We start from the raw sequence: 24625 nt of genomic DNA, 5'->3' as shown, positions 1-24625 counted from the left end.
GGGAGCCTAGGCAGTTTGGATGCTCACCTTACTAGACCTGGATGGAGGTGGGTGGTCCTTGGACTTCCCACAGGGCAGAGAACCCTGATTGCTCTTTGGGCTGACAAAGGAGGGGGACTTGACTGGGGGAGGGGGAAGGAAAGGGGAGGCGGAGGTGGGGAAGAGACAGAAATCTTTGATTAAAAAAAAAAAAAGAGGTCATGACTGGGAAAGAAAAAAAAAGAAGTTAAGAGCATTGCCTGCTCTTCCAAAGGTCCTGAGTTCAATTCCCAGCAACCACATGGTGACTAGAACCACCTGCAATGGGGTCTGGTGCCCTCTTCTGGCCTGCAGGCATACACACAGACAGAATATTGTATACTTAATAAATATTTAAAAAAAAAAAACTACGAAAAGTAAAAAAACTAAAACTTTTGCATTTAAAATGAAATATGCTTGTTTAAAAGCTGGGTATGGGGGCTAGAGAAATGGCTTAGCAGTTAAGACAGCTTGCTGCTCTTTCAAAAGCCACTTCTAACTGCAGCTCCAAAGGGGATCCTTTTTCTGGACTCTGCAGGCACTACACTCATGTACAGACACTCTTTCCTCACCTGAAACCAGAGACCAAAATATAAGCGGCACTGTATTTTTCAAGTAACTGAAGTGAGGTGCCAATGAAGATTTAATACTACACCCAGTAAAACTATCTTTTAGAAATGGAAAAATACATAACTCTCAAAAGATGAAAAACTGAAACCACACACTGCTGGCAGACCTACTCATCATGAACGACTGAAGACATCTAGAGAGATGATGGCTCTGTGGTTAAAAGCATTTGGTGTTCTTACAGAGGTCCCAGCACCCACACAGTGGCTTACAACCACTCCTAACTTGATTTCTAGGGCATCTGACAACCTCTCCAGACCTTGGCTGGCACCAGGCACGCATGTGGTACACAAACATGCATGCAGGCAAAATATTCATACACATGAAATAAATGTTTTAAATAAATATTTTTAAAAGATTAGTTTAAGTAAACATCTCAAAAGGAAGGAGAAGCTGAAGCTTAAGGTATGGGAAAGATTGAACAACAAAAGAAGGAAATCCCAAGGCATATACACAACAGACTGCCTTCCTTCACTAGTTAATAATGCTTAATGATTTGAAACAATGGATAAGACTAGCCAATACTTAAGACAATTTAAACTTGGAGAAAGTTAAAAAAAAAAAAAAAGCAAAGCGAGGTTTATATACTTTCCCTCAAGGTTAAAGAAAGAGAGGTTTACATACTGTCCCTCCAGGTTAAACAAGACTAACATAATTAAGATGGCTTTAAGGCATATACAAAAGACAGATTTCAGAACTTTATAGATAATGATGGAATCCCAGGAAATGTTCAAGGAATCCACAAGAAGGCAAGAAAATAAAAGAAGCCAGATGTGGTTGTCCACATCTGTAATTCTTAAATGAAGACACAGCAGCAAGAGGGTCTAAATTCAAGGTCAACATAGGCTAATTAGGCAGAAGGTATCTCAAAATACCAAAAATAAGCTGGGTAGGGTAAATATGTAAGATCCTGTCTCAAAAACTAAAGTGGAGCAGGGGACAAAGAGGAATAAAACAGAGGAAATAAATGGTAGGGGTTGTTAACACAGCAAAAAGAACTTTTAGGCAAATAGGTCTGAAAAACTAATCAGATGATGAGCTGAAAAAAGTTTTGCTGTTACTGCTTTAATAATTTTGTATCACTTTCAAAAAATTCAAAATTAGGGGCCATAGCTAAGCATGGTGGCACACACCTTTAATCCCAGCACTTAGGAGGCAGAAGCAAGCAGATCTCTGTGAGTTCAACGCCAGCCTGCTCTACAGAGTGAGTTACAGGACAACCAGGCTACATAAAAAAAAAAAAAAAAAAAAAAAAAAAAAAAAAAAAAAAAAAAAAAAAAAAAAAAAAAAAAAAACCTATCTCGAAAAACAAAAACAAACAATAAAAACCAGAGGCAGTGGATAAAGCCTGGTAGAAAGTCTGACAACCTGAGTTCAGAATACCCAGAATTCAAATAGGGAAGGAGACCCTCTGACCCTCACACACCTAATGTGGCATATGTATGCCTGCCTGCCTGTTTGCCTACACACACACAAAACACGCGTATGGGGGTAGGGGGGATCAGGGAGCAGCATGCGGGAATCAGTCCTCTCTTTTCACAATGTGGGCTCCCAAGAGCAAACTCAGGTCCTAAGAACTGGAGGCAAACTCCCTGACCAGCGATGAGCCATCTCAGGCCCCATATGCTCTGTTTTTTTAAATGTATTAATGTAGTATATAATACAATCAACTGAGAGGACCTAACTAATGCTCCAGTAAACAGCAGTGGAATACACATTTTTCTCAAGCTCATATAAAACATTAACCTAAGCACATCATGCACTGTCACACGGTGAACCTTAAAAATGTACTGAAAACTGAGTTAATTCTGACTATAACCAACTAAGACTAGAAATAAGTAACAGGCAATTAAAAAAAAACTCTAAACAGAGAAATAAAGCACATTTATAAAAAATTAATGAATTTTACAAAAATATTATCAAATAAATCACAAAGAAAAAATTTAAATATAAAAAATAGTGGAAAAAAGCAGAAGGCATCAAAATATGTGAGAGACAACTAAAAATAATGAGAAAGAAACTGACAGAGCCATCAAGATGGCTCATCAGGTAAAACTGACAACCTGAGTTCAATCCCCAAGTACACACGACTGAAGGAGATACACAACTCATACAAGAGGTCATCTGAGCTGGGCACGCCTTTAATCCCAGCAGTCTGTTAGTTCGAGGCCAGCCTGGGCTACTAGAGCTAGTTCCAGGACAGATTCCAAAACTACAAAGAAACCCTGTCTCGAGAAAAAAAAAAAAAAATGCCCTCTGACCTCCACCCCATGTGTAAAATGGCACATGCCCACAGACATGCAATCAACAGCACTAAAAGCTTACATTAAAAACAAACATCTCAAACCAACATGATTTATCTACCACTAAAAACTAAAATGGGGGAGCTAGTTCAGTTGCAAAGTGCTAGGGACAAGGACAAGAACTTAAGCTTGGTTCCCAAAACACACAGAAAAAGCCAGGCACACAGGGCAGATGTTACACACCTTTAATCCCGCACTCAGGAATCAGAGGCAGGTGTATCTCTGTGAGTTCGAGGTCACAGAGTGAGTTTCAGAACAGCTGACTGTTACATAGAGAAACCCTGACTAAAAAAAAAAAAAAAAAGACGAAAACAAACAAAAATCCAGGCACAGTAGTATATGTGTATAATCCTACACTTAGGAAATCAAAACTAGAGGACCCTGGACCTCACTGGCTGACCAACCTAGCCTAATCAGTTGAGAGATCCTGTTTCAAAAATTAACATGGGAAGCTAGAGATGTGTTGGTGTTAAGAGCATATACTACTCAGAGTTTGGGTCCCATCACCCACTTCGGGTGGCTCACAGTCACCTATGACTCCAACTCCAGGAAATCAGAGGCCTCTGCCCACCCTGTTCCTACCTTCACATGCATATACCCATATAAAATGCAATTAAAAATAAACCTCAGGGGGCTGGAGAGAAGGTTCAAAGGTTAAGAAACTTGATGTTCTTGTACAGTTCAACTCCCAGCAAACAGCAAATGCATGATGGCACAACCACCCCCTGACTTTTCAGTTCCATGCGATCTAAGACCCTCTGACTTTTTCAGACATCAGACACACACAGTACTCATACATTGCTGTGGGACAATGGTCTTGTACTCACTCTGTAAAGATTTGTCACTTAGGGGGCTGGAGAGATGGCTCAGTGGTTAAGAGTACTGACTGCTCTTCCAGAGGACCCGGGTTCAATTCCCAGCACCCACATGGCAGCTCACAACTGTCTGAAGATCCAGTTGTAGGGGATCTGACACCTTCACACCAATGCACATAAAATAAAGTTAAATAAACCATAAAAAATATTAAAAAAAATTGTCACTTATATTGGTTTAATAAAGTGCTGATTGGTCAGTAGCCAGGCAGGAAGTATAGGCGGGGCAACCAGTTCTGGGAAAAGGAAAGGCTCAGTCTGCAATCGCCATCCAGACATAGAGGAAGCAAGACTAGAATGCCTCACTGATAAAAGGTACCAAGCCACATGGCTAACACAAATAAGATGTATGGGTTACTTTAAGATGTATGCGTTAACAAGAAGCCTGAGCTAATAGGCCAACTAGTTTATAATTAATGTAGACCTCTGTGTGTTTCTTTAGGACTGAACTGCTGTAGGACCAGGTGGGACAAAAACCTCCATCAATAACACATTGAAGGCAAAACTCATTCAAGTGAAATAAATCTAAATAAAATAAATAAACCTTATGGCTGGCAGACATAAAGAGCACAGGCTACTCTTCCAGAGAACCACAGTTCAATTCCCAACACCCACACAGTAGCTCACCACAACCATCTGTTACTTCAGTTCCAGAGAGGTCAAATACCCTCCCTCTGTCTGGCTCCCTGAAGCAAGTGGTGTACAGAAACACATACAGGCAAACCACCCAAGCACATAAGTTAATAAAACTCTAAAAACCTTAAGAGCCTAAAAAGATAAGTTAAAAAATAAGGTGGTAGTCCAGTGAGATGGCTAGGCTGGTAAAAGTGCTTGCCACCAGGCCTGAGCAGCTGAGTTTAATCCCTGGGACACACACGATGGAAGCAGATAACTGATTCTTGAAAGTTGTCCTTAACCTATACGTGTGCAATATGGAACATGAGTGGAGTACATACGTGCGTGCACGCATGCACACAAATAAGTAAGAAAATAAACAGCAAGGTGTAAAGACGGCTGAGAAGTCAAGAGCACATATTGCTCTTGCAGAGCACCCAAATTTAATTCCTAGCACCCATCTGAGAGGTATGGGTGTCTAGGCCTTCCTAGGCATCTGCATTTATGTGTACATGCCCTCACACAGACACAAATACATGTACATAATTTAAAATAACAAAATAAATCATGGAAAAGACAAATGTAACAAAGATTTTAAAGTAAAATTAAGAGCAAATGAAGAGGACACCCAATGGTGACCTCCAGTACAGCACAAACATGACCATGACTATATACACACACATGCATTAACACTCATGCAAACTGTAAAAATAAAAAATAAACTGTAAAAATGCAAAATGAACTTTTAACAAGTAGAGCAGAAATCAATGAGATAGAAAATAGAGAAAACTTAAATAAACCTGGCTGAGGATATAACGCAGACGAAGACTGCTTGCCTAACACGTACAAACCCCAATGTTCCATTCTCAGAATCACACCTGTAATACCAGCACTACAGAGACGGAGGCAGTAGGACCAAAAGTTTATCATTCTCAGCTATATAGCAAATTCAAGACCCAAAGGCAATTTAGCCCCAAAAGGTGGCCTGAGCTACCTCTAACTCTATTTTCCCCACCCCCACGCACACACCTCTAACAAACTAACAAAAAAGGAGGCTCTCAACAATATTAAGAATGACAAGAATATTAAGAATGACATTATATGCCAGGCGGCAGAGGCGCACACCTTTAATCCCACCGCTCAGTGAGTTTGAGGCCAGCCTGGTCTACAACAGCTAGTTCCAGGACAGGCTCCAAAGCTACAGAGAAACCCTCTCTTGAAAAACAAAATTAAAAAAAAAATACAAAACAAAAAAGAATAAAATGACATTATCAATAGAGATCCTGGATTTAAAAGATAAGGAAATATTGCAAATAGTTTTATGCTCTGAAAATTGACCCTTGGTTCTAAGCCCTGCTACCAAAACTCAATCAAGAAGAAAGTAATACTGTCTTGAAAAGTTAAAAAGAGAAAAGAAAAAGAAGAAATAATAATATATAGTTCAATAACATTAAAGAGAACTGGGCTCTTGAAAAGTCTATGGCCACAAAAATCTCTAAGCTAAGATGGGTTCACTAGTTAATTCTACCTAATAGTTAATGAAGAATTGAATCCAAATGTTCACTTATTTTCCCCCAAAACAGAGAGGGAAATGTTCAGTGACTTTGAGGTCAGCCTGGCCTACACAGTGAGTTCTAGGACAGCTAGGACTACACTGAAAGATTAAAAAAAAAAAATTAGTACTATTGAAATTAAAACAAGACAAACATACCACATGAAAAACAAGTCATATCACTTATAAGTATACATGAAAAAAAATCCTCACCTAAATATTAGTACACCATAACCACCAACACATAAAAGGATTGTGAACCACAGCCAAATAGAAGTCATTTCAGAAATGCAAAGTTGGTTAACTCTGAAAAAAAAAATCAATGTAATATGCTGTTCTGGTTATTTTTTGTCAACTTGACAGAAACCTAGGCATATTTGGGAAGAAGAACCTCAACTGAAAAGATGCTTCCATCTAAACTGTCCATAGGCACGAGTCTATAGGACATCTTCTCGATTAATGATTAATGTGCAGGCCCAGACCATAGGAGAAGGTGCCACCTGGGCAGGCGGTCCTGAGTTGTTTAATAAAAGCAGATCAAGCAAGTCATAAGGAGTAAGACAATAAGCAGCATTCCTCCAAGGTTTCTGCCTAGACTTCCTGCCTTGACATCCCTCAGTGATGGCGTTATGACCTGAGAGTTACAAGATGAAATAAACCCTGTCCTCCCTAAGTTGCTTTTGGTCATGGCACTTTTCACAGCAGAGGAAAACTAAAACACATGCCACTTAAACAATGAAGAATTAAAAGTCAAACTATTACTGTGAACAAATCATCTCAAGAAATAATTCCACACTAGTTCAGTAAAAGGTTATTTATTTAGGGGAAACTCACAGATCACTGTCCTAGATCACAGTCCTCTGCACAAACGGGAAACAGGAACAGAGTCTAGCATCTGGAAGTGAGCAGAAGCTTTACAGCTAGCTGCATTTATAGTATAAGAGACCACAGCACCTCCCCCTTTTGTTTAAATAAGAGTTCCAAACCCAATACAAAACTATATATACTAAGAACAGATATCAGGTATAAGATTAGAATTACAACCAGCATAAACAATATTAAGCAAGGAACATATCCTAATGTTTTAATAAACATTCCAACCTAAGGAGTCTAAGTCTTGTATTGGAAAAGGCTTGGCTAGATCATAAGAGGATGGTAACTATGAGCCGGGCGGTGGTGGCACATGACTTTAATCCCAGCACTCAGGAGGCAGAGGCAAGTGGATCTCTGTGAGTTCAAGGCTAGCCTGGTCTACAAGAGCTAGTTCCAGGACAGGAACCAAAGTAACAGAGAAACCGTCTCAGGGGGGGAAAAAAAGGATAACTATCACTATCTAATCTTCAACCCCGTCGAAGGCCCAAGAAGGGAGATAATATTACTTGAGTAGGCAGGAAGTGCAATCAAGCAGCTTCCAAAATGTGCAGTAGATGACAGAGACAACTGGAGCAAGGGCAAGCTTTACAGCTGCATTTATAGTATAAGAGACCACGCCCAATTGGGCTGGTATCTTAAAGGCTATTGGCTGAAGGAGCAGAAGGAAGGAGCTCCCACAGCACATATGGAAAATTTTTAATAAAAGTAAGTATCTTTGTGTGTGCACACACACAAACTAGGAACAGGACAGACTGATCAAATTACTGCAATCAAATAAACACTGTCTATCAGAAAGCCACAGTTAATATTATACTTAAAGCTAAAATACTAAATGTTTCTCCCTAAGACCAGAAATAAGACAAGAATGTCTGCTCTTGCTACTTCTAGAAAGTGTTGCTATTAGAGGATTGAGAACAATTAAGAAAACTAAGTAAAAAGTATTAATGTTGTAAAGGAAGTAAACAGCTATGGGTGGCATGCTCTAGAAATCATGTCTAAAGAACCCATTAAAAATACTAGGACTAGCCGGGCAATGGTGGTGCACGCCTTTAATCCCAGCACTCGGGAGGCAGAGGCAGGCAGATCTCTGTGAGTTCGAGACCAGCCTGGTCTACAAAGGGAGTTCCAGGACAGGCTCCAAAGCTACAGAGAAACCCTGTCTCGAAAAACCAAAAAAAAAAAAAAAAAAAGCCAGCTGAGTGCTGGAACACCTATCCAAAAGGATTCTACTGAGCAAAGAAAACAATCACGTGGGGCTGGAGAGATGGCTCAGTGGGTAAGAGCATTGCCTGCTCTTCCAAAGGTCCTGAGTTCAATTCCCGGCAACCATATAGTGGCTCACAACTATCTGTAATGAGATCTGGTGCCCTCTTCTGGCCTGCAGGCATACACAGGACAGAATATTGTATACATAACAAATAAATATTAAAAAAAAGAAAGAAAGAAAACAATCACGTGAAAAGGCACCCTGTGAAATGCAGAAGATATGCAAACCTATGCAAACCGCATCTGATGAGGGGAACATCTAACCTACAGAAGAAAGTCCCACAACACTCCCACAAGTCATTACCTGGTTTACAAGCAAACAAACAAAAGCACACATTAAAACACCATGCGGTGTTTAATCCCAAAACTAGGGAGGCAGAAGCAGGCAGATCTCTGTGAGTTCTAGGCCAGCCTGGTCTACAGAGTGGGTTCCAGGACAACCATGGCTACCCAAAACTCTTTATCTTGGGTGGAGGTTGGTGGGGTGGCACCATAAAGGGAGCTGGTGAGATGGCTCAGCAGTTAGGAGTGCTTGCTGAGACCCCCAGTGTTGTTCCTTTTGGAAACTACAGCTCCCAGATTCCTCCTGGATTACGGACACCTGCACGCACAGGTGCAGGACATTTCTCCCAGACACCCTTGCGTTGCCCGTTAAAAAGCGAGCTCCCACGAGCTTTCGCTCTCTTTTCCCCTCACCCTCTCGTGACTTGCACACCCGTCCCTTATTGTGCTACCCCTCCCCCATTAAAGCGCACCCACATGGGAGCCGCATGTGTCTCCTCCTTTAGTGCGTGTTTTGTCTGTCCCGTGTTTGTCTCTACTCACACACACCCGCTTTAAAAGAATAATACCCAGCACCCACACTGGGCAGCTCAAAACTGTCTGTAACTCCAGTTTCAGGGAATCCAACTGTCTCCTCTAGCCCTCACACATGCATAGCCACACACATACAAAGAATATAAGAATAAAATCCTTTTTAAAAACCATGAAAAGACACTTGACAGCCATAATCATAAGAAAAGTTAACTTAAAAAAAATCACACCCAACTATTACCTCACACCTATTAGGATGGCCATGATCAAAAATAAAAATAAATGTTGAGAGGAAAAAAAATTTGAAAACCTTGTGCACTACTAATGGGAATACAAAATGGTAACAGCTACTATGGAAAGTTTATAGAGGTTCCTCAAAACTAAATCACACTACAGTAATCCTACTTAAGGATATTTATCCAAAGAACAAAAATCAGCTCCCAAGGAGTTATTTAAACATTCTTCACAATAACTAAAATGTGGAAACAAGCCAAGTGAATACTAAGAGATAATAAGGAAAACATGTATGATATGGGCCAGTTCTCAGCCTGGGACAGCAGTAAAGGCAACAGCCATCAAGCCTGACAACTTGAGTTCCATTCCTGGAATCCAAGTAGTAGAAGGGCCACTCCTGCAAGTAGTCTCTGACCTCCGTGTGTGAGCACAGCACACGTGTACACACACACAAAATACAAAGTGTTGTATAAACATACAATGAAATATTCAGTGCTTAAAAAGGGGGATTCAACATGGACAAGTCTTGAGAACAAAATGATACAAAATAAAGTCAGCCACAGAAGGTCAGATAGCGTATGACTCCACCATGAGGAATCTCAAGCAACCACAGAAGTGAGGCAGAGTGCATGCAAGTTGCCAGAGACTGAGGACATAAAAGTTAAGAGTTACGTTGCATGGGTCTAGAATTTCAGTGATTAAAAAGTGAAAAGCTTCTGGGCTCTGCTTTATATCACTGCTTCTAGTTAATTTCATGCTTTTATGTATTTTTAAAACCAAAAATCTTGTGTTAAACTTCAAAGATACCATCAAGAAAGTGAAGACAACCCTTACAGGGAGAAGTATGTACAAACCATGTCACAATATTCAGAATATACAAAGATTCTGACTTTTGTCACCAAGAAGTATGGGAGGGATTTCTCCAGATTCTGCAGCAGACACTAGCTGGGTATCTGTGTCTTGACACAACTTGACACAAACTTAACATATCTGGGAAAAGGGAATCTTAGTTGATAAAATGCCTCGGTAAGATTGGTCTGTATGTGGACAAGCCTATAGGGTACTGTCTTGGTTAATGACTGATGTGGGAGGGAGGCTTTCCCCCTGGCAGCTGGTCCAAGATTGTGTAAGAAAGCAGACTGAGCAAGCTGTGAGAAGCAAGTCAGTAAACAGCACTCTTCCATGGTCTCTGCTTCAGTTCCTGCTTTCATATTCCTGCCCTGACTTGAGAGTTAGAAGGTGAAGTAAGCCCTTTCCTCCCAAACTGTTTTCAGCCACATTGACCTTTAAATTAACTCAATCTGAAGATAAGCTGTTTCACCCTTAAAATGCCAATTATGACCCTCTGATTGGTGAACTTAATGCTTATAATGACCCTGCTATAAATCAGGGTTTCCATGAACCCCCCATTTCCAATTAATTTGCCTGAGTTTCTCAGAAAAACACAATCATTGTCCTACTACAAAAGATATGCAAGAGATACCAATGAACATCAGAAGAACACATATGTACCAGGAATGTGGGAAGAATTGCCTTGCTTCCATACCCTCTTTAAGCACAACATACTCCAGGAACCTCCTCCACAAGTTGAGCTATCCAGAATTTTCCCAAACTCAATTTTTTGGGGTTCAAAGGAGGTCTCACTAAGTATGCATAAATTATTATACCACTGTCCAATGATAATCTTGTCAACCTCTGTTCTTCCCCTCCTTGGGAAATCATACCTAGTTCTTTCCTGTGACCAGTCCCCACCCTAAAGCTAATGAGAGGATTACAAGCCTAACTACACTCAATAAATACAAAAAAAACTCATTAGAGATTTCAAACATTTTAGGAGTTACATGCCAGGAAATGGATAAAGCCCAAACACCCATTTCACAATACCACACCATTAAATAAAACTTCACACCCACAAAGAATGCTGTAATCAAAAAAGCTGTTGCCAGCCTGGCATGGTGGTACAACCCTTTCACCCCAGCACTAGGGAAGTTGGAGTCAAAATATCCTAAATTAGGAGCAAGGGCTACTCTGGAGGAGAGGGCACTCAGGTGATATTGGCAAGATGTGAGAAAACTGAAGAGGCAGACAGGCTAATGGAAATGTAAAATAGCAAAGCTTCTTTGGGAAAGGTTGCAGGTTCTTAACTGATTAAATATTTAGATGGTACACTACTCAACAATTCTACTGCATGGCATACACACAAAAGAACTGAAAGCAAATGCTTACACCAAATCAGGGGCTAGAGATGTAGCACAGTTGTAGAGAACCTGTCTAGCCTCCATTTAATATTTAAAAAAAAAAAAAAGTCTTTTCAGCAGAGTATAGTGGTGCATGCCTTTAATCCCAAAGGAAGCAGGTGGATCTCTGAGATCAAGTCCAGCCTGAACTACATAGTCAAACCAATCACTACATAGTGAGACCCTGTCTCAACAAACAAAAGGGGTAAAGTGTCAGGAGGTGGCCTGGGGAACCTCCTGTGGCCAAAGTGCTTACAGAGTTCAGATCCCCAGAACCCAACACAAATAAGTAAAAGAGTGGGAAATAGGCATAGCAGCTCACCTGTAATTTTGGTCTCAAAAACTGAAGACTGGAGACCGGGTCCAACATCAAGCTAGTTATGAGCTCTTGGTTTGACTAAGAGAATCTGCCTTAAATATTCAGGTAGAAGAGTGATCAGGAAGATTTCAGATATCAAGATACATATATGGCCACTAACATGCAATTATGCACATACACATAGCATACACAAAGAGAAAAATTACTCTGAAAAATATGGACACATATATTCAAGACAGAATTATTCATAATAACTAAAAAGTCTAAATGATCAAAGTGCTGATTAGTTAATAGACAAAATGTAGTATGTTCACACAGGCTACTACTAATCCATTAAAAAGTAATTAACTACTGATAGCTCCTACTGATGTAAGAGTGTACTGAACAGGACCTAGAAAACCATCCACTTTCTGATTCCATTAAAATGTTCAAAACAGCTGGACTGTGGTGGCACAAGCCTTCAATCCCAGCACTCTGGAGACAGAGGCAGGCAGGTCTCTGAGTTTAAGGCCAGCCTGGTCTACACAACAAGTTCCAAGACGATCAGGATTATACAGAGAAACTGTCTTGAAAAAAAAAAATAATAATAATAATTAATAAAATGTTCAAAACTGACAATTCCTAGAAGCAGAAAGACTAGTAACTGCCAGAGGCTCAGAGGAAGAAGAAATAAGGGCAGTTTCTTTTTAAGGTAGTGAAATATTCTAAATATTTTATATGCTAAATATTCTAAAATTGATTACAGTGATGACACATAGCCTTGGGAATAATAAAAACCGTATCACTCTTTTAAATAGATGAATTACATGATAAATTAGAACTACCTCAAATTTGTTTAATGAAAACTCAATGGTGCTTACAATGAGAGGTCTAAATAAACAGAAATCGCTGGTCACTGAAAGTCTACATAATAAAGTAATTCACTCAACTATAGGCTTATTAAATTTCTATAAAGCTCCTGGTCAGTGACTGAAAAGTCTACATTACAAAGCAATGTATTACAAGCTGAACTATAGGCTTACTGAATTCCTGTCAAGCTTGTGGCAGGATATTTTTCACAGCTATTATTGAGATTCTAATGTTTATATGAAAGCCGGGCGGTGGTGGTATGCGCCTTTAATCCCAGCACTTGGGAGGTAGGGGCAGGCAGCATCTCTGTGAGTTCAAGTCCAGCCTGATCTACAGAATGCGTTTCAGGACGCTCCAAAGCTACACAGAGAAACCCTGTTTCGAAGAACCAAAAAATAAACGGATGGATAGGTAGGTGGATGGACAGATGAAGTTTATATGAAAAGTCAAAGGCCTCAAAAAAGCTGCAATAACCCTGACCAGTGATAAAGTAGAAGGAAGCACTATGCCTTCTAAGACCACACAGCTATGACCCAGGCAAGTCAGGTCCTAAAAGTCGTGGAAGACACAGAGATCAGCTAACAAATCAAGAGTGCACAAAAGTAGGAAATAAAAGACGTTTAACTGATACAGAGAAAGGCAAAACCACTTCAACTGAGAAAGAAATGTCTTTTTTAACTAATAGGGCTAGAATTGGGCACCTAGAGGGCAAACAAAAGTGTTCTCTAAACCATACAACCACATCTCAAATTCAAAAGCAATCGTGAATTTAAATATGAATCACAGAACTACAGAATTCATAGAAGATGACAAAGAGGCAAAACAAAACTTGAAACTGAAGCAAGGGGCTCTTGAACTTGGTACCATGAATTAAAATAAATCAGACCTTATCAAAATCGGAGACTGGGTTAAGATGAAGTCTCTAAGATTATTTTAAAAAGCGGTCTATGCTGCTCATAGACTCAAAGAAAATATTTTCAAAACACATCTAACAAAAGTCTTAAATGGACAGGTGGTGGCATAGCCTTTAATACTAGCACTGGAGAGGCAAAGGCAAGAGGATCTCTGAGTTCAAGGTCAGCCTGCTCTACAGGGAGGGTGTATCCCCCCAAGACAGTCTGGGAGACATAGAGAAGCCCTGGCATGGTGGGGAGGAGGGAGAGAGGGGGGAAGGGCGATATTTCAAAACTCAATAGTAAATAAGCAAATTATTCTGACTGAACAAGATATTTCACCAAAAAAAATTTTTTTTAAGTGTGAGCAGAATAAAAACATGGAAAGATGTCCAAAACTATCAGCCATCACAGGAAGTACACACAGCACACAACTCGGCAATCTCACCCTTGGACATTTACTTCAGAAAAAAGGAAAGCTTTTATTTACACAAAATCCTCATATTTCCTATATAAATGTTCACTAAGCCTAGGTTTAAATGAAGAACTCAGACCATCCCTCAGGACTAGAGAGAGGGCTCAGCAGATAAGAACACTGGCTCTGTAAATTCACGTCTCCAGAATGCACAGAAAAACCACACATCCTGTAATCCTAGCCCTGTGAGGGGTGGGAAAAGGATTGCTGGTCTGACATCCTAGCTCCGGGTTCAGCAGGAGACCCTGTCTCACCAAAACAGGACAAAGAATAACAAGTGTGTTAGTCCTCCCTCTGGCCTCCGCACATACATGTACGCACATACACACCACACAACGAGCTCAACAGGTGAAAGGTTAAACAAATTATCTTACCACTACATAGCATTCTGGAAATGGCAAAACCACAGAGCTAGGGAACAGGCTGCCAGGAGTCAGGGACTATCACAGGGTGTGGCAAGAGGGGAGGACTCTGTGGTAACTCAAGTTTTCTATCTCCACTGCAGTGGCTATATAAATTTCTACATGAGAAAAAAATGGCACAAAATTATACATACATACATACATAATTAGTGTAGGTCTAAGAATTATAAAAACTACAAATTTAGTAGTCTTATTAACCATAAAGTACCATGTCAATTTTCTGGGTTTGAGGACTTATAAAATGTCTAGATGAAGAAAGCATAGCATTCTCCCCCACCCACCCTGAGATGGACCACGTGGCAACCATGGCTGTTTCACCAAGTTCCAGCATTGTAACACTGCAGACCACCCTTCTCCAGCACCTCTGTACTTTTAATGATTCTCACCATTAATGCCCTTCCCTTTGAGAAGTTTTGTATGGGCTTTGGTAAAGGATGAAAATGTGTAGAATGGTAGCCTCTCTAACAGAATAATTCTTTGGAAAAAAATCCCACCACCATGGAACCAGAAATTCCATTGTGTCCCCCTAATTACACCAAGAACCGTAAAGTTAGAGATTTACTAGATATACCTGATCCCAAGGAAAAAATGCCGACAGTTCAGACCCAGAGCCTGAGGCCATGAAGGACAAGAGTTTAGTTAATAAATACAGAGAAACCAGAATGGTACGGTATAACGGGAAAAGAGAAAGGTATCAGGACCTTCCCTTTGGGAGCATTACAAGGAGAACAGGCCCACAAAGTAAGACTAAAAAACAATACTAAGCCTCGAGAAGTCCTTTCCTCAAGGTCAGACATTTGAATAGGACCTCCAACCCTTCAGGGGCTTGAAAGTTCAAGCTAGATAAAGCAGCCTAAATCTCTAAGAAGAGGAACTTGTGGCCCAAGTGGGTGACTATTGTCAAGGTCAAGACTAGCTTCCTCAACCCCTGGTCTCAAGTCACACTCCAGCTCAGACTCCCCTTGTCTCCGGTTAATTCTATGTGCAACTAACTATACAGTATAAAAAGTGTAGTCTCTTTTCAATTAAATGCTACTGGCAGCCATCCCAATTCACCCTCAAATCATGTGTGTTGTGTGCCCACACCACCACTCCCCGCCAACTCCCCATATCCTCTTTGGTACCTGAAGCCCCCCACAAAAGCAGCAAGTCTCCAAACATTTTTCTTTTTCTTTCTTCCTTTTTTTTTTTTTTTGGGAGACAGTATCCCTGGATGACCTGAAGATTGCTGTTTAGACCAGGATGGTCTCGAACTCACAGAAATTTGCCGGCCTCTGCATCCTGAGAGCTGGAATTAAAGGTGTACACCACCAATTACACCCAATTGCACAGCCTTCTATATTAATTTTGCCACTTCCTATCATTTTCCAAAATAAAATTATCTTAAAAATAACAGGAGCTGTAGGACTAGCATGCTTGGCAAATAAAAGAAAATTTTCACTTGCTTTTTTTAAAGGCCTGAGAGTTTGATCCTTGAGACCCACGAGGTAGGAAGAGATCAGACTCCCCACAAACTGTCCTTCGACCTTAACAGGTAAATAAACCAGGGCACATGGGTGTGCACTCAAGCACACACACAATAAACAAGTGAATAAACAAAATACTAAAAGGGGAGTTAGGGGAGCTAGGGGAACGATGGACCAGAGTTTGCAGCACAATCATTAGAACTGGAGTTCAGATCCCAGCACCTATGAAACAGGCCTCAAATACCTATTACTTCCACTACCAGCCTCTGCTCCAGTGCATATGCATCCATGTGCTCATGTGCGCATCTACACACAAGACAACGACTACATGCACAAGTAAGCAGCGTCTTTTAGAGATGAGAGGGTAAAGCACAGTAAAGGTAAAAGTCTAAATGAAACAAGAACAGCCAACAGCCTAGGCTTTGCTTTCCTCTATTTACATTAATAAAAATTTAAGAAAGCCATTCCACCTATAAATCAAAGTATTAACTCAACAGTTTCTCTTGTTTTTTCTTTTTCTAACATGAATTTCAATTCTGTAAAATATATGTGTTTTTAATACAATGATTTTTGAACTGGCTCAGTAGGTAAAGGCACTCACTGTAAAGTTGACAACCTGAGCTCAATCCCTAGAAACCAGGCAAGCACTGATTTACACAAAGCTGTCCTCTGCCCTCACACATACCATGGTACCTCACACATACAACACATCATGTACACTTATACAATAATAATTTAATTTAAAAAATAAAGTAATGTCAGGCAGTGGTGGCAAACGCCTTTAATCCCAGCACTCAGGTGGATCTCTGTGAGTTCAAGGCCATTCTGGTCAGGACAGCCAGGGCTACACAGAGAAAAACTAAAAACATAAAATTAATTAATACAAAATAATTTTTAGCAGGTTAAGTTCAATTAATGACTTGTATTTTGTCCTTTTTTTCCTTTGTGTGTTGGAATTGTTTATAAGCAACATGGGGAGGGGGGTTGAACATTAAGAGAACCCTAATGATACTTCTTCCTCTAACAGTACACTGACTACAAAATGTGAAAATAGTTCACCTAAATATCCAACTTACGTTCTACCCAACTACATTCTTGAAGATTCCAAAAGAATTTTTCTAAAATTAACTGAAAGAGACCCTGCAAGGCAAGATTTAGAATCAACACACCAGTCATTATTACAGTGATCCTCATAAAAAACAAAAATGGATACGCTCAGAGATGTTTTAATAACTAGCTGTGTATTGGGAGTTTTGTCTACTAAATTCAGCATGTTAGCATGTATCTGTAACCCCAGCTGCTCAGAAGAGAGGGAGGACAGTCAGGGCTGTCTGGGCCTAGAAGCTGGAGACTGCTTTATATAAGAGCCAACAAAAAGAAAAGGAGGGAGGAAGCGAGGGAGGGGAAGAAGAGGGAGGAGAAAAGAGGGGAGGGGAGGGGAGGGGAGGGGAGGGGAGGGGAGAAAAGAGCACAGAGAGAGGGAAGGGAGAAATTTTAGCCTAAGTTAAAATTAACTTTAAGTGATCTTGTTTTAAAATTGTGTAGTTTTTTTTTTTAAATATTTTGAACATGTTTACAAGTTCAAAGGGGACTTGCCATGGCAGCATTAGGACCTGAGTTTGGACCCTGAGCACCCAGGTGCAATGGTGCACACATGAGGAAAATTTCCCCAGTGAGGAAAAGCAGATTCCTAGAGGTCACTGTCAGTCAATCTAGCCAGATTCAATGAGAGACCTTGTCTCAAAAAATAAGGGAGCACATTCAAGAAAGGCACTACATGAAAATGCAGGCACACAAACAAAATGTTAAAAGGAAATATTGAAAATTATAATGATTATAATTTGCTGAAAAGTTCAACAAATATACATGAATATGAAAAAGTAACTAACTCGGGCCAGGCGGTGGTGGCACATGCCTTTAATCCCAGCACTCAGGAAGCAGAGGCAGGCGGATCTCTGTGAGTTCGAGGCCAGCCTGGTCTACAAGAGCTAGTTCCAGGACAGGCTCCAAAGCCACAGAGAAACCTGTCTCAAAAAACCAAAAAAAAAAAAAAAAAAAAAGTAACTAACTCAATGGATACTAAAAAAGATCACTTCTTGTCATGCAAGTGCTTAAATTTTTTCAATTTGATTACTTTAATTATATCAAGATAATACTCTTTCCCTTAGTCATGGTTAAAAGTAATTTCAATCAAATAAGTCAATTAAAACTAAACCATACATAAGATAACAAAAGGCAAGCTCTGCTCTCTCTATGGGACCCTGCACAAGTGCCAACATTTCAACATCTACAAACCGAAGAAGTGACACTTATCACACTTTCAGTTCCAAAATCCTGTGTTCTATACTCTACCACAATCCTGAGGACTGCTTCGGGGAAGGTCAGCCATGCATATGGTACTCACAAGGAGTTCATTACACTCTACCTTCCACAGACATACATTTGGATGGATGATTACTCTTCATAATTTCTCAACCATTTACTTCTTATAGAGGCTGTCATGTGCATTGTAGCATATTTAACATCTATCAACCAAAACGAGAAGACTTTCCCAGCAAGACAAAAAAAAAAAAAAAAAAAAAAACCTACAGACATTGTCAAAATCATCCCTGGTTTGAGAACTAATACACAAAATGTAAATGTTCCAGCCGGGCGGTGGTGGCGCACGCCTTTAATCCCAGCACTCGGGAGGCAGAGGCAGGCGGATCTCTGTGAGTTCGAGACCAGCCTGGTCTACCAGAGCTAGTGCCAGGACAGGCTCCAAAACCACAGAGAAACCCTGTCTCGAAAAACAAAACAAAAAAAAAAAAAATGTAAATGTTCCTAGGCCTTTTGAAAAGGAAAAAGATGGTGACTCTTTTGTGACATAGTTGGAAAGACATAAGAAAGGCTAGGAACATCTTCTAGCAAAATTCAAATACCTAATTGTAACTACTCGTTTTGTATGAAGCTCCATTAAAAACACAACCCACAAATGGTGACACACACCTTTAGTTCCAGCACTGGAAAGGCAAAGGCAGGCAGATCTCTGACCTGGAGGCCAGTCTGATGTACACAGGAAGTCCTAGGACAGCCAGGGCTCCACAGAGCAAATACTCCTGTATGGCTAATGTGGAAATGAGAATGACAGCGTATCAAGCTGTGGGAGACTGGAGAGATGCTTCCACAGCCAAAAACAGTTACTGCTCTACCACAGGACCCAGGTTCAATTCACAGCATCCACATGACAGCTCACAACTGGTGTAACTCCAGCTCCAGAGGGTCTGAAACCCCTGTCTCTGGCCTCTGGGGACACTGCACACATGTGGTGCACAGATATGCATTCAGGCAAAACATCCAAACACATTAAAATTTAATTTTTTAAATTAAAAATCATTTATCCTTAAAAGCTGTGGGAGACATTCATAAATATTTCTATCTGTGCCTTGTTAAGCATCCTCAATAAAAAAAAAGTCCAAAGGCTTTGTTTTCGTTTTTATTTGAGACAGTCTGGCTATGTAGCCCAGATTCACCTGGAAGTGGTAATCCTCTTGCTTCAAGCCTTTGAGTTCTAGCATCACAGGCTTGTGCCACGCCAGAGCAGGTTTAAACTGAAACGACTGTTAACACAATTCCTCTTCTCCCTGGCATTCTGAAAAGGCTAAGCATTTAGGTTACTTGTAACCACTGAGAATGTGTACATGAAAAACACTTCCACGCAGTTAAATGCCACAAGCATCTATATTGATCCATTTAATCAAATACAAATGCAGCATAAATCCCATAAAAGGAATTACACTAAGGAATATTCTCAAGGCCTTTAAGTTTTTAAAGAAAGGTCAAAGAAACCCCATGCAAATAAATTACACTTAAGATTATACAATTCAACAATAAATTAAACATTGCCACATTCATTTTCTCAGTTTTTTAATGCTACTATAAAACCAACTTGGCCACATTTCCCTCCAAACAGATAAATAGCCAGTTTCATTAGTCTATTCTTGGATAGGTCACCAGACTGGGAATAAGAGACCCAGAGTCTATTCCCAGCTGCAAAGCACACTGGGAATCTCAACAAAGTACTCCCTCAGCTTGAGGTTCTACACTCATACCATGCTGATAATACTATGCAGAAATGACAGGAAAAAGCCCAGGGTTGCCTTGGACACCCAAAAGACATTGCAAACATATTTTTAGATGTATTAGCTCTAAAATTCTGTTTAACTTATTTACGGTAACAATCAACACATTTGAAATTTCAAAAACGTGTACTTTTATCATTGCTCTCTACAAAATTAGTTAATTCTTTTTCAAAATTCTATATAAGAAACTGAACAAGTCATAATTATTATATAAAATAAAGACAAACACAAGTCAGGGGGGAAGGCTTTCAGTTTGCATTTCCTAACTTTAGTCTATTATACAAGCAGCCGTTCTCTGTCGCTGTAAAAAGTACTTCGCAGTCTGGAGAGCAAAAGTCTGCCCCACAGCCTAATCCTCGGAAAGGTCTTAGGAGCGTTCTCACCACTAACCATGCAGGTTTAACTAGCACAGCCAACATAAGGACTGCGGCACACATATTCCGCCCGACTCCAAGTTTTAAACAAAGTTGTCTTGCAGACCAAGTTCCAGCCTGACCTCACAAACCATATAGCTGTAAGCAGAGAGCAGCCAGCAGGAGAAGCAGCAGCCCCTGGCCCCCGGCAGCCCCACTGCAACACAGACGACAGGGCACACAGGCAGATCGGCCCCGCCGCCCGCCGAGCCGATCCGGAAGCAGCACGGAGAGGCCTCGGGCGCACGCGCTCCGCACAAAGGCTCCTCCTCCCAGATCCCTTGGCTTCTTTGACCGCAGCCAAGGGGCCTGGGCCGCTAGTGCGTGGATCCCACGGCCCGGGGGCTAGCCTCGGCTCTATTCGGCCAGGCTTCCCAGATCTATACAGAGCTCCAAAATCCTAGAGGACTTGAGGACTCCCTATTCCCGGGTGTCTAAAATGAAAAGTGAGGCTCCTGGAGTCTTGGAACCTGCAACCCTACAAACTGCAGTCCGCCGTCAAAAGTTACCAGACACATGGTAGAACACAGACAGCCTTCAATAGGAAACCCTTCAATAACTTTAGCCCTTCCTCTTACCCGTTCTTCTCTATCCCTTAATTTACTCACTTTAGTCTTCCCTCACTCTAGTTTTACATAAGAGCTGTATTTCTCCTTAAAGAATTTTTCTCTAACCCATCTTCCCACTTATTCTTGAGTTTACCTAACAAGTTCCCTAAATCTCTTCCAGGACACTTCCACTTTGCTACTCAAAATCTCACTTAATTTTAACTTTTATAATTTGTACCAGCTCCTACCAAATAACTCCTAAAATAGGCTCCTGTTCAGTCACTCATTTTTCTGGTCTGGTCCCTCATTCTCTCAAAGTTAATCATTCCAAGCCTAACACATTTGTATTCTGTGAAACTATTCCAGAAAGGTCACTTTAAAAAATCCTTTTCCAGTCCATTTGGCAATACTAGGGATAGACTAGAACCTACGGCAGGAATTCTAGACAAGCACTCCACCACTGAGCTATGTCTCCAACCACTATATTTCCAACCCAGCCTTCAACCTAACATCAATCTTTAAAATCTTGAAAAATATTCTCTAAAAAGTCATTTGAACCACTCATCCCCCAGAGCCACATAAAGGTGGAGAGAGGTGGCTTCACAAGGCTACACTCTGACCTCCATATGCAACACACACATACACTAATAAGCCCTTCTTTAAAATCATCAAATCCTTGACAGTACAAAGGAAAGGTTGACAGAGTAGGATGTGGCAGAAATGAGTGTGACTACAGAACTGGACGGGCTGCTCTGGGAACAGAGATGCAAGCAAGGCAGAAGCGGAGCCTGGGTCTTAAAAGTCATCAATAACTGTGAGTATATGGAAGAAAATAAAGGGGCTCTTTTTAGGGGGCAAAGTTTCCATTTAAACTATATTTTGTCTCTGAGATTAGCAAGTCAATGTCTTTAGCTCTTCAATAGATAAGTAAGACTAGAATATACATGTACAAAATTGTAAAAAAATAAAACTAGAAATAACCCAAGAAAACATATTTAGAATTGTGTGGGAGAGACGTCTATACATTGGTAACTAATGGGAGGAAAAGCTAACTCCTAAAACTAAGACAGCATATGAAGTAAGTGAGGTATGAATGTATAGTCTCAGCTGCTGGGCAGAGAACGGTTCTAACAGAAGGGTAGCAGTTTGGGGCCAGCCTAAGGAAACATAAGACTGGCTCTTATCCGGAAAACAAAAAAAAAAGACTGAAAATGAGAGAAAAGGCGTAACTCACTAAGGGAACCTTTTAGGTTCTTAAACGAGATGTCCCCATTGTCCTGAATCTCGCTATAGACAGCAGTGTTCTCCAGGCAGCATGTCTTCTCCACATTTGCTCTCCTGCAAGCTACTCTTCTTTCCCCTCCTCACTTTAAGCATCTGACATCCTCATTCATTTCCAGTCAGTTACCGCACTGGTGATACTCTGGCAGGGATGTGGCTCAGTTGCTAGGGTGAATCCCTAGCATGGACCTAACTCTGGTTTGACCCAAGCAGCACTTAAAACCAGATACGGGAGGACTCGGGAGGCCGAGGCAGGCGGATCTCTGTGAGTTCGAGGCCAGCCCAGGACAGGCTCCAAAGCAACAGAGAAACCCTGTCTAGAAAAACCAAACCAAACCAAACAAACAAACAAACAAAAAAAAAAAAAACACCAGATATGGTACATATCTGTACTGTAATCCTAGCACTTGTGAGGAAGAGGCAGGAGAATCAGAAGTTCAAGATCATCCTTAAACAGACAGCAAGTTCAATCCCAGCTTGGACTACTACTGGCAATTTCTCAAAGAAGGAAAAAAAGGGGGAAGCGAGGGTGTCCATGCTCTATAGTCAACAAATACAAGCCTTTCACCTCATCTTTGATATACTTTTACCTCATTTTATTTTTCTTTCTAATTCATATATCTCTCAGCTAAGTTTATCTGTATATTATATAGAAAAGGCTATGATTCTATGATTCTACAAGTGTTATTTTATACAGAAAGTCAAAGAATTGGTGACTATTAACAAATCGTCTATTTCTCTCAATCCCGTACCTCAAAAACAATCTGCTATTTTCTTTCTTTCCTTTTTTTTTTTTTTTTTTTTTTGCCTCCTGACCAGACTTCTGTGACCACTTCCTCTTCTCTCAAACTTGCCCTTTCATACATAACCAGCTTCTCTAAAGTTCATTCTACTCCTCCAGTGTGAGAAACTGTTTGAGTTCGGGGCCAGCCTGGTCGACAAAGCAAATTCCATGACAGCCAGAACTGTACACAAAGAAACCCTGTCTCGGGGGGAAAACAATAAGCAGAAACACATTAACTCTTCTACAATTTATTCTAAATATAAGTATCTATCCCATCAACTAATCTAAATTACTTCCATACTGAAATGCTTAATCCTATTCAAACACTCCAGTCCTTCCATGAAAGTCTTAGATCCCACCTTTGGTACCTATAATCCTCTTTACGGCTTCTAAAATGCAGTCTCTTCATCCATCTGTTACTTCCTGCGGCCAATTTCAGAATAAAGTACTCGTCCTTCTTCAAGCAAACGCAATTCCTGCATCCACTGTTTCCATACTCTCCCCGCTCAGTGAGTACACCTCCATGCATTCTGATGAGTGGCTTTCTTGAAGACCACAGAGAAAAACCAAAGTTCTATGCACCTAGCCCTGGCCACACTCAAGTCCTCATCTCTTTGGCAAAGACACTTACAAACCTGTCTTGGTTTGCACAGGCATATGACTTTTATATGGCATTCTTAAACTAGATTCATGACCTTGGCTTGTGTTAAGACCACTCCTCTTAACCCAATTGTGGGTATTTTCTCTAGTTCTATTCTGGAACTTTCTAGTGTTCTCCCTCTTAATACTGTCTAAATCCTTTCCCTCTTCATATGGAGGTCTTCCTTGGCTCCTCCAAAATACCCTTTCAGTCACCACCTGCTGCTACAATCTAGTGTTCCTAAGAAATCTGAATATTTATTAATTTCTTTTTTTTTAATCTTACTCATAAAACCAGGTGTAGTGGCACATATCTTTAATGGCACAACTCGAGAGGCAAGAGGCAGGTGGGGAATCTCTGTGAGTTCAAAGCCAGTCTGGTCTACAGAGTAAGTTCCAGGTCAGCCAGGACTATGTAGAAAGACTGCCTTAAAAAAAAAAAAAAGGAAAGGAAAAAAAAAAAGACAAAACATAGTTTTTATTTATTTCTGTGTATGGGTGTTTTGTCTTCGTGTATATCTACACACCACACTCATGCAGTAGTTGTGGAGAAAATATGGTGACTTATCCCCTAGGACTGGAGTAACCGATGGTTGTGAACCACCATGTGGTGCTTAATATCGAATCTGGTTCCTGTGAAGAGCAGCCAAGACTCTCACTCTCAAGCACTTAGCCATCTCTCCAGCCCCATATACTGAGCTGTTCCCCTACTGCTTTAATTAACCTGATCTGTCTGCTACTGTTTCAATTAACACTTAAAATTATCAGCCCACTACCAAGTATAGTAGTAGTGTCAATTACCAACCCCACACATGTAGTCTTTTTTTTTTTTTTTTTTTTTTTTTTTGGTGTTTTGAGACAGGGTTTCTCTGTGGCTTTGGAGCCTGTCCTGGAACTAACTCTTGTAGACCAGGTTGGTCTCGAACTCACAGAGATCCGCCTGCCTCTGCCTCCCGAGTGCTGGGATTAAAGGCGTGCGCCACCATCGCCCGGCCACACATGTAT

General features: G+C 40.6%; 1 protein-coding gene across 11 annotated transcripts in view; it reads right to left on the bottom strand.

Annotated features, from left to right (window-relative positions):
- Znf148 (zinc finger protein 148) overlaps positions 1-24625 on the bottom strand; it is a 124853-nt gene that overhangs the window by 85159 nt on the left and 15069 nt on the right. Inside the window, exons 1-2 of one of the 11 annotated variants that reach the window (XM_050159796.1) lie at positions 15493-15813; positions 14321-14466 (exon numbers count right to left, since the gene is read on the bottom strand). The exons of 7 other annotated variants lie outside the window; for them this stretch is intronic. The gene's annotated coding sequence lies outside the window, so the exon portion shown is untranslated. Of the gene's footprint in view, positions 1-14320; positions 14467-15492; positions 15814-19346; positions 19366-20451; positions 20471-24625 lie in introns of those variants that run through there. 3 more of the 11 variants (XM_050159793.1, XM_050159799.1, XM_050159801.1) reach the window with 3 other exon arrangements.

This window comes from Alexandromys fortis, unplaced genomic scaffold, assembly GCF_014885135.2.
Source record: "Alexandromys fortis isolate MF-2015 unplaced genomic scaffold, M_Fortis_MF-2015_v1.1 scaffold_119, whole genome shotgun sequence".
Taxonomy (NCBI): domain Eukaryota; kingdom Metazoa; phylum Chordata; class Mammalia; order Rodentia; family Cricetidae; genus Alexandromys; species Alexandromys fortis.
The sequence above is the reverse complement of the archived record's forward strand: the minus strand, read 5'-3'. Positions and strand labels throughout refer to the sequence as shown.